The sequence below is a fragment of the Triticum urartu genome, unplaced genomic scaffold, assembly GCF_003073215.2.
Source record: "Triticum urartu cultivar G1812 unplaced genomic scaffold, Tu2.1 TuUngrouped_contig_9529, whole genome shotgun sequence".
NCBI classification, from domain to species: Eukaryota; Viridiplantae; Streptophyta; class Magnoliopsida; order Poales; family Poaceae; genus Triticum; species Triticum urartu.
Window position 1 is genome coordinate 514 of NW_024120582.1, and position 10,104 is coordinate 10,617.

A 10,104-nucleotide genomic window follows, 5' to 3' on the forward strand; every position below is an offset into this window, starting at 1 on the left:
AGTTAATAAAATATGTAAGCTGGAACATTTTTATAATATTTTATGTAAATAAATTTTTTCTGTTGTATATTTTGAATTGGTTTTCGTAGTTAGAGATGTTTTTTTGGGTATTTTTAAGTTTTTTATAAAAAGTATGAATATATAGTTTTGATTTTTTTAAACTGTTTTTATGTGTTAATTTTTTGGGCATTTTTGTTTGGTAATTTTTACAGATAGTAGTTGTTTTTGTTGGGAAGATTTTGTCCAACTATATCGGCTTGGCCCAAAAAAATAGTGTTAACGTACACCCATGAACTGCTCTTTGTCTCAGAAAAAAAAGCCCACAAGCTTATCTTCCTCCTCAGATATGCAAATGAGAAATCAATATCTAACAATGTCGTTCTTGTGAAATGTGATCCGGAAATTGTTAATATAATACATAGCAGAAGCGAGACAAACTGAGAAGAACATTAGCAATATCAAGTTTAATTTGCAAGCCATATTAAAGATACATGAAGAGAAAAATTAATTAGAAGACGATTGGATTCATGAGAATTAACGACATACTAATAAGTAAGCCAGTCCCTTGCTTGGCCTTCAGACTTTGAAAGTTAATATGTCTAGCTGAGGCTCTACCGCCGTCGATGCACGGTAATAGTGTCGAGTGCAGACTGCAGACTGCAGACTGAACATTACCAGTTTGATGCCCGGCCTGCAAATTTTAGCACCTGACATTGACTTCCAAACTTCATCGCAGCATGTAGCTAACTCTCTTTGGTGAGGTTACATCAAATGTTTACCGAGCTTCTTGGCCCGACTAATGAGCCTATACTTGGTGGAGTACACGTCGATGTAGGTGGAGTACACGTCGCAGTGAGACTGGCCGTGGTCTCATTCAGTCACCCATTGAAGAATTGAGACCCTGTTGTAGGGGACGGAGCAGGCGCAATTGTCCTTTTCCGCGGCAAGCTGCAGGCACCAGAGCAGCCCCGTACATGTTGCGGACCTCCAAAGTACCTTCTGCCAACCTTTTCTTTAAGATGAGCCTGTATACCAGTCGAGTTCATGCCTGCTGATTTCTCATATCTTTCTCCAAGCAGTACAATACTTCTCTACTTCTCCCCAACCTGCAGTGTATACATTGTTTAGAAGAGAATGAGAGAAGACCACCATCTTCCCAGGCTCTGCATCCAAGAAGACCAACTAATCTGTAAGCAAACTAAATCTGTAGCAGCAGCACGGCTATAGCCCAGGTGATATCAGCTCTCCATTATGTCGGTCAAGTTTTTAAGAAAGGGCAGTCAGCCATGAAAACAACAGAGAAAGGAAATTAAGAAAATATAGAATTTTTTCTCAGGTAATTAAATTAAAAGGAAAATGATTCCACCAAAAGACGGAAGCGTTGTCGTCCCACATACTTTAACAAAATAACCATTGCCACAAGTAGCAACACAGCCAGCAATTGCAAAGCAGCAGCCCATCACACATACCAGGCTGGACATGCACCAACATCAAACAAAAAAGTAGGTTTGATGTTCATGTAAAGGAAAAGGGCATTTCTTGAGATTTATTACCGCACAAGGGAGAGTGTGGCTGGCGAAGAACAGGGGCAGGGTCGTCATCTTCTCCGCAGATATGCAGATGAAGCAGAGTGAAGCGATGGAGAACCGATAGGATAGGTCCTGCTGGATCTGACAGGAGCGGCGATGAAGACCAGCAGTGCAGCCACTGGCGGGCGGAACCCGCCCCCCCCCCCCCCCGGACCCTCCACACGCCCCTCCTCCTCGAGCTCTTAAACTGTGACTTCCTTGGTCGGCTCCAAACCTACATTGAGCAGAACATCTCAGCAAAATGCAATACTGTACTCCATTAACTCAAGCAAGGAGAGAAAAAGAATATGTTCCATCAATGTTATTCTAATTTGATATTAATAAGAAATAATTCAGAAGTACAACGGTCCTTGATTTTGTTTTCTTAGCTAGGGTCTCTTGTAGTTTGTAGTAGATGTATTAAGGAACTGAAACAAATCAAGTCTGCATTTTTGTGCCAACTGGAGACCTACTGCTTCTGTAACTTGTTGTATACAATTCAAATGATGCAGAAATTATGAACTTGGGACTGAGACACCATGTAGTAGATTGGATATTGTTTGATATCAAACACATATTGAGGACTTACAACAATCTCTTGTGACAGGGCCACTAACAGCAATGGGAGAGTAATGCAACAGAAGTTCTATGCAAGGAGATTAATATAAATTAATAGAATTGTAAAAATCAAGGCAGCAGACCTCTTTAGAGAAGGCTAATATTTATTTCTTTAACTGAGGTACTAAAACCACACAAAAACTTATAAATACTAATTCTGAAGAGTGAACAATATCATATCAGTCTCCCTAGAATTAGTACATACTACACAATGCGTCGAACAGTATATGGCAAACAAAGACATATGCATAATCTAGAAGACAACCATGCTAGCATATTCATGAGGCAGGGAAGACACCATATGAAATCTGAACTTGCATCATTGTACGGTTTAGGCTGTCCTTTCCCTTTCATACCACATATTTTGTTCAACATGTTCCTCTGCATTTTCACTTAAACAACTTTCTGTTGAACCAAAAGACAATACCACCAATCCAATTACCAAGATGACAATAAGAAAAAATTTGTTAGCGACCTGTGAGAGTTTAGCCAACATATTCCGTAGCTGATGGTCCATCTTTGCAAGTAAATATTCAGAATAGAGGTGTGTCTTTGTCAGCGGCTCGTCTAACCTGCAGAATCGTACATCATTCTATCATTCCCTTGCTTATAGAAGCACTACTCACTGGACCACTCAACAATCACACAATTAAACTGCCCATGTAAGATTTGCCACACAATTTAATTAGCAAGATGAGTGTCCTCAACTGAAAGTGCATATATTGGTTCAGAAGGGAAGTGAATCAAGTAGACATTGAGGTTAATGTACATGTGTATTCCTACCTGAGCCTCTTGTAGGATTTGGTGAAGCTTTTTGGTGAGCCTCCTGCAATAACGGCGGCTGGGTGGAGAGGATCTGGAGGACCTTGGCTGGCATGGGGCAGCTGTTGTACTCCTCGATGAGGCGTCGTATGGCAGGAGGCCCGGGCGGATCCGGGCGGATATGGCCGGGATGGATCCATTTTCGGCGGATTTGGCGTGGTGGCGGCCGGATCCGGCGAGATTGAGGGCCGGCGGTGCCATGGCCCTCCTGGAGGTCCCTGTTTAGCGAGAAAGAGGGAGAGATGTGAGAGGAGATCGAGAGGAAGTAGGAGAAGGCAGAGGGGTGAGGCGGCGGATCGACCGGAGGTCCTGCGGGGAAGGTCACCGGCGGCAGGGCGTGGCGGAGGTGCGGGGTCGCCGACGAGGGGTCTTGCGGCCGCAAGGGGAGCGAGGGCAAGAGGGAGCTGCTGGCGGCGGCGCGGACCGTTTCGAGCCTGGGCGGAATTAGAGGGTTTTTTATGTAGAACCGAGACGTTTTTCAGAATCCACTAAAAAAGGACTGCGGGTTGTATTACTGAAAAACACAGGGGGATTTAACAGAAGAGCCACGACGGTGAGCAAACGGGCAGAAGCGATAATCGCTATATTATTAGAGAAAGATTTTTGGCACTAACCTATTAATCGAAGGTCCAACCCAAATTGCTGTTTTTTGCCTATTTCAATGTTTCGAAGGAAAAGGATATCAAACGGAGTCCAAATGAAATGAAACTTTTGGGAACGTGATTTTCGGAACAAATGTGATCCAGAGGACTTGGAGTCTATGTAAAGTAATCAACAAGGAGAGCACGAGGTAGGGGGCGCGCCCTTCACCCTCGTGAGGCCCATGTTGCTCTACCGACGTACTTCTTCCTCCTATACATATATCCGTACCCCCAAATCATCAGAGGCATCCACGAAAACCTAATTCCACCGCCGCAATATTCTGTACCCGTGAGATTTCATCTTGGGGCCTTTTCCGGCGTCCTGCCGGAGGGGGCATCGATCACGGAGGGCTTCTACATCAACACCATAGCCTCTCCGATGATGTGTGAGTAGTTTACCTCAGAACTTCGGGTCCATAGTTATTACCTAGATGGCTTCTTCTCTCTCTTTGGATCTCAATACAAAGTTCTCCTCGATTATCTTGGAGATCTATTTGATGTAACTCTTTTTTTGCCGTGTGTTTGTTGAGACCGATGAATTGTGGGTTTATGATCAAGATTACCTATGAACAATATTTGAATCTTCTCTGAATTCTTTTATGTATGATTGGTTATTTTTGCAAGTCTCTTCGAATTATCAGTTTGGTTTGGCCTACTAGATTGATCTTTCTTGCAATGGGAGAAGTGCTTAGCTTTGGGTTCAATCTTGCGGTGTCCTTTCCCAGTGACAGCAGGGGCAGCAAGGCACGTATTGTATTGTTGCCATCGAGGATAACAAGATGGGGTTTATATCAGATTGCATGAGTTTATCCCTCTACATCATGTCATCTTACTTAAAGCATTACTCTGTTCTTCTGAACGTAATACTCTAGATGCATGCTGGATAGCGGTCGATGTGTGGAGTAATAGTAGTAGATGCAGAATCGTTTCGGTCTACTTGTCGCGGACGTGATGCCTATATACATGACCATACCTACATGTTCTCATAACTATGCTCAATTCTATCAATTGCTCGACAGTAATTTGTTCACCCACCGTAATACTTATGCTCTTGAGAGAAGCCACTAGTGAAACATATGGCCCCCGGGTCTATTCTCCATCATATTAATCTTCCAACACTTAGCTGTTTTTATTGTCTTTTATTTTACTTTGCATCTTTATTTCTCTTTATCATAAAAATACCAAAAATATTATCTTATCATTTCTATCAGATCTCACTCTCGTAAGTGACCGTGAAGGGGTTGACAACCCCTTTATCGCATTGGTTGCGAGGTTCTTATTTATTTGTGTAGGTGCATGGGACTCGAGCGTAGCCTCCTACTGGATTGATACCTTGGTTCTCAAAAACTGAGCGAAATACTTACGCTACTTTGCTGCATCACCCTTTCTTCTTCAAGGGAAAACCAACGCATTGCTCAAGAGGTAGCAAGAAGGATTTCTGGCGCCGTTGCCAGGGAGTCAACATACCAAGTACTCATCACAAACTCTTATCCCTTGCATTACATTATTTTCCATTTGCCTCTCGTTTTCCTCTCCCCCACTTCACCCTTGCCATTTTATTCGCCCTCTCTTTTCCGTTCGCCTCTTTTTCACTCGCTTCTTGTTTGCTCGTGTGTTGGATTGCTTGTTTGTCACGATGGCTCGAGGTAATACTAAATTGTGTGACTTTGCCAATACCAACAATGATGATTTTCTTAGCACTTCGATTGCTCCTCTTACCGATACTGAATCTTGTGAAATTAATGCTGCTTTGCTAAATCTTGTCATGAAAGATCAATTCGCGGGCCTTCCTAGTGAAGATGCCGCTACCCATCTAAATAGCTTTGTTGATTTGTGTGATATGCAAAAGAAGAAAGATGTGGATAATGATATTGTTAAATTGAAGCTATTTCCTTTTTCGCTTAGAGATCGTGCTAAAGCTTGGTTTTCATCTTTGCTTAAAAATAGTTTTGTTTCTTGGAATAAGTGCAAAGATGCTTTTATCTCTAAGTATTTTCCTCCCGCTAAAATCATCTCTCTTAGAAACGATATTATGAATTTTAAGCAACTTGATCATGAACATGTTGCACAAGCTTGGGAGAGAATGAAATTAATGATACGTATTTGCCCTACTCATGGTTTGAATTTATGGATGATTATACAAAAAAATTATGCCGGATTGAATTTTGCTTCTAAAAATCTTTTAGATTCGGCCGCGGAAGGCACTTTTATGGAAATCACTTTAGGAGAAGCTACTAAACTCCTAGATAATATTATGGTTAATTATTCTCAATGGCATACTGAAAGATCTACTAGTAAAAAGGTGCATGCGATAGAAGAAATTAATGTTTTGAGTGGAAAGATGGATGAACTTATGAAATTATTTGCTAATAAGAGTGTTTCTTCTGATCCTAATGATATGCCCTTGTCTACCTTGATTGAGAATAATAATGAATCTATGGATGTGAATTTTGTTGGTAGGAATAATTTTGGTAAGAAAGCTTATAGAGGAAACTTTAATCCTAGGCCGTATCCTAGTAATTCCTCTAATTATGGTAATTCCTACAACAACTCTTATGGAAATTTTAATAAGATGTCCTCTGAATTTGAGACTAGTGTTAAAGAATTTATGAATTCGCAAAAGAATTGCAATGCTTTGCTTGAAGAAAAATTGCTTAAAGTTGACGAATTGGCTAGGAACGTTGATAGAATTTCTCTTGATGTTGTTTCTTTGAAACTTAGATCTATTCCACCTAAGTATGATATCAATGAGTCTCTCAAAGCTATGAGAATTTCATTGATGAGTGAAAAGAAAGAACCGCTAGGATGCGTGCTAAGAAAGATTGCTTTGTGAAAGCGTGTTCTTCTAATTTTTGTGAGAATAAAGATGAAGATATAAAAGTTATTGATATGTCCCCTATTAAATCTTTGTTTTGCAATATAAATCTTGATAATGATGGGACTGGAGATGAGCCACCTTTACCTATAAGGCGTTCCAAAATTCGGAGTTTTTAGATCTTGATGCTAAAATTTGTAAAAGTGGGATTGAAGAGGTCAAAACTTTAGATATGAATGAACCCACTATTTTGGATTTCAAGGAATTTAATTATGATAGTTGCTCTTTGACAGATTGTATTTCCTTGTTGCAATCCGTGCTAAATTCTCCTCATGCTTATAGTCAAAATAATGCTTTTACTAAACATATCATTGATGCTTTAATGCAATCTTATGAAGAAAAACTTGAGTTGGAAGTTTCTATCGCTAGAAAACTTTATGATGAGTGGGAACCTACTATTAAAATTAAAATTAAAAATCATGAATTCTATGCTTTGTGTGATTTGGGTGCTAGTGTTTCCACGATTCCAAAAACTTTGTGTGATTTGTTAGGTTTCCGTGAATTTGATGATTGCTCTTTAAACTTACACCTTGCGGATTCCACTATCAAGAAACCTATGGGAAGAATTAATGATGTTCTTATTGTTGCAAATAGGAATTATGTGCCCGTAGATTTTATTGTTCTCGATATAGATTGCAATTCTTCATGTCCTATTATTCTTGATAGACCTCTCCTTAGAACGATTGGTGCAATTATTGATATGAAGGAAGGGAATATTAGATTCCAATTTCCATTAAGGAAAGGCATGGAACACTTCCCTAGAAAGAAAATTAAATTGCCATATGAATCTATTATGAGAGCCACTTATGGATTGCCTACCAAAGATGGAATTATCTAGATCTATCCTTACTTTTATGCCTAGCTAAGGGCGTTAAACGATAGCGCTTGTTGGAAGGCAACCCAATTTTATTTTTAGTTTTTTGCTTTTTGCTTTTGTTTAGGAATAAATCTTTGATCTAGCCTCTGGTTAGATTTGTTTTTATGTTTTAATTAGTGTTTGTGCCAAGTTAAACCTATAGGATCTTCTTGGATGATAGTAATTTGATCTTGCTGAAAATTCCAGAAACTTTCTGTTCACAAAAACAAATTGTTAAAAATCACCAGAACGTGATAAAATATTGATTACAATTGAAGAAGATCAATAAACAAATTATTTAGGTCATCCTATTTTTGCAGAAGTTTTTGAGTTCCATAAGTTTGCGTTAGTTACAGATTACTACAGACTGTTCGGTTTTTGACAGATTCTGTTTTTCGTGTGTTGTTTGCTTATTTTGATGAATCTATGGCTAGTAAAATAGTTTATAAACCATAGAGAAGTTGAAATACAGTAGGTTTAACACCAATATAAATAAAGAATGAGTTCATTACAGTACCTTGAAGTGGTGATTTGTTTTGTTTCGCTATCGGAGCTCACGAGATTTTCTGTTTAAGTTTTGTGTTGTGAAGTTTTCAAGTTTTGGGTAAAGATTTGATGGAGTACGGAACAAGGAGTGGCAAGAGCCTAAGCTTGGGGATGCCCATGGCACCCCAAGATAATCTAAGGACACCAAAAAGCCAAAGCTTGGGGATGCCCCGGAAGGCATCCCCTCTTTCGTCCTCATCCATCGGTAACTTTACTTGGAGCTATATTTTTATTCACCACATGATAAGTGTTTTGCTTGGAGTGTCTTGTATAATTTGAGTCTTTATTTGTTAGTTTGCCACAATCATCTTTGCTGTACACACCTTTTGAGAGAGACACACATGATACGGAATTTACTAGAATACTCTATGTGCTTCACTTATATCTTTTGAGCTATATAGTTTTTGCTCTAGTGCTTCACTTATATATCTTTTAGAGCACAGCGGTGGTCTTGTTTTATAGAAACTATTGTTCTCTCATGCTTCACTTATATTATTTTGGGAGTCCTACAAAACAGCATGGTAATTTGCTTAAATTGAGAAGGTAGTCCTAATATGATAGGCATCCAAGATTAGTATAAACTTTCTTATAAGTGCGTTGAATACTAAGAAAAGTTGGATGATTGATAATTGTTTTGAGATATGAAGATGCTGATATTAGAGTCATGCTAGTTGAGAGGTTATGAATTTGAGAAATACTTGTGTTAAAGTTTGTGATTCCCGTAGCATGCACGTATGGTGAACCGTTATGTGATGAAGTCAGAGCATGATTTATTTATTGATTGTCTTACTTATGAGTGGCGGTCGGGGACGAGCGATGGTCTTTTGCTACCAATCTATCCCCTTAGGAGCATGCGCGTAATACTTTGTTTCGAGAACTAATAGATTTTTGCAACAAGTATATGAGTTCTTTATGGCTAATGTCGAGTCCATGGATTATATGCACTCTCACCCTTCCACCATTGCTAGCCTCTCTAATACCGCGCACTTTTCGCCGGTATCATAAACCCACCATATACCTTCCTCAAAACAGCCACCATACCTACCTATTATGGCATTTCCATAGCCATTCCGAGATATATTGCCATGCAACTTATCACTGTTCCGTTTGCTATGACACGCTTCATCATTGTCATATTGCTTCGCATGATCATGTTGTTGACATCGTATTTGTGGCAAATCCACCGTTCATAATTTTTTATACATGTCACTCTTGATTCATTGCATATCCCGTTACTCTGCCGGAAGCATTCACATAGAGTCATATTGTTGTTCTAAGTATCCAGTTGTAATTCTTGAGTTGTAAGTAAATAAAAGTTTGACACTACTAGGAAAAGGACCATAGATGATATGGATACTAATGGCGCACCGTGTATGTGGTGCGCCACTGCTATATAGTAGTGGTGCACCAGATACAGGTGCGCCATTAGTAATTTGTTACTAATGGCGCACATGGTGTGTGGTGCGCCATTAGTAGTTTTGAAAAAAAATGTTAGTAATGGCGCACTGTTCCATGGTGCGCCATTACTAACAATTTTTTTATTTTTTTTTCAAAACTACTAATGGCGCACCACACATCAGGTGCGCCATTAGTAATATATTTAGCACCAGGATTACTAATGGCACACTTGATGTGTGGTGTGCCATTAGTAACCCTGGTGCTAAATGCATCCCCCCCCCCCCCCCCCCGCCCCCCGGGCCCCTAAAATAAAAGAAAATGATGAAATGTCAAAAAAATAAAAAATAAAATAAGTTTCCCATGTGATATGTGGTCTAGTTGTTGGGAAAATTTACAAATATGAATTTCGACTTTATTTCCAAAATCTCTCTGGAATTTAGGAAAATGGGCATAACTTTTGCATACGAACTCGGATTAAAAAGTTTTTTATATGGAAAATCATCTACTTGAAAAGTTACATCCGAATTGAAACGGGGGGGACCCCGTTCAACATCTTCACAATCCCCAAAAACCTAACAGAACGAAAGATATGGGGCTTTTAAGATCTAGAGGGGGGAAATGAAAAAAAATTCAAACTTACTAGTGGCGCACCATTTGCTAGGTGCGCCACTAGTAACAGAAAAAAAATTGGTTTCAAAAAAAATTTGGATTTTTTTGAAAATATGATACGTAATATGACCGGGAAGTTTGAAATATTTTTTCAACATTTCATCATGCTCA

General features: G+C 39.4%; 1 long non-coding RNA gene across 1 annotated transcript; it reads right to left on the minus strand.

Moving 5' to 3' along the window:
• Positions 1-438: 438 nt before the first annotated feature.
• On the minus strand, positions 439-1,728 carry LOC125532267. The gene is made up of 2 exons (XR_007293935.1): positions 1,554-1,728; positions 439-1,106 (listed from the first exon to the last, which is right to left on the minus strand). It is a non-coding gene; the product is annotated as an uncharacterized LOC125532267 (long non-coding RNA).
• Positions 1,729-10,104: the final 8,376 nt, after the last annotated feature.